The sequence below is a fragment of the Elephantulus edwardii genome, unplaced genomic scaffold (genome assembly GCF_000299155.1).
Source record: "Elephantulus edwardii isolate Elephantulus edwardi_28Jun2011 unplaced genomic scaffold, EleEdw1.0 scaffold00016, whole genome shotgun sequence".
Taxonomy (NCBI): Eukaryota; Metazoa; Chordata; class Mammalia; order Macroscelidea; family Macroscelididae; genus Elephantulus; species Elephantulus edwardii.
Window position 1 is genome coordinate 3,683,002 of NW_006399766.1, and position 1,212 is coordinate 3,684,213.

Here is a 1,212-nt window from a genome sequence, read left to right on the forward strand (position 1 = left end):
TAATCCTCTCCAAGATGAATCTGTTTGTTTTCCTGGAAGTCCATGGTACATTCAGTACTCTTCTCCAGCACCACAGCTCAAAAGCATCCACTCTCCTTCTCTCCTCCCTAGTCATTGTCCAACTCTCTGATACATAACAAGCGATTGCAAAGACCATGGCCTGTATCAGGCGGACCTTAGTCTCCAGAGAGACACCATTGCTCTTCAGCACTTTGGAGAGGTCCCTAACAGCACACTTTCCCATTTAATGATGCTATGTTGTTAAATAATACCACATTATTTAACAACATAGCATCATTAAATAGAAACTACAATTTTATTGGAACATGAGTCTAAATTGGAATATGTCACAATAATTTACTGAATCTGGATATTTTATTCAATTGTGTATTAAACAGAAAATGAAAACAAAAAACCCATAGAACCTACCTTTAAAGGGCTGATATTCATTAGAATTGGATGTATATCTTTATCTCAAATGTAATAATGGTTGCCCATGGTGGACAGGGTTTCATGGAACTCCCCAATTAAAACAAGCTTGGAAGCAGGAGTGGCATCCACTTCCAAAATAGCTTGCCTCCAGAAACTCTATGATCTTGGAGAAACGATGGAAGTTATACAAGTGTTCAGGTCTTTTGTTCATAGGGTCGCTATGAATCGTCTATGACTCAACAGCACTTAACAATAACAACAATCATTCTCAAACTGTATGCACAAAATATTTTCCCCATAAAATATTAGACTTAAATGTCTAGTTTTTGAAATAGTATATTTTCATTTATGATACTCTATAAGCAGTATTTACATGTTGAAAATAAAGAACACATGAGCTTTGGTGGCAAGAGGCTGTGCTGAAATCTTGAAGGCACTTGATTTGAGTCCACCAGTTGTTCCATGGGAGAAGGAAGGTCAGTCTTCTCCTGTGTGATTAACTGCCACTGAAAACCCATTGGAGGATAAGCTATAGGATGGTTCTGACTCAATGGTACACAAAAGCAACATAGTAGACTTTGCTTGATGAAAAGAAGACTTGAAAAGTTCGTTGCAGATTAAAGACTGCAGCCTTCAATATGGATTACATCTCAGCACACACAGGGATGCATCCTGTCTCCATACCTTTTCAACATGTATGCAAGAGCAGATTATCCGAGAGGCTGGGCTCTATGAGGAGAATTGTGGCATCAGGATTGGTGGAAGATCTATTAACAATCT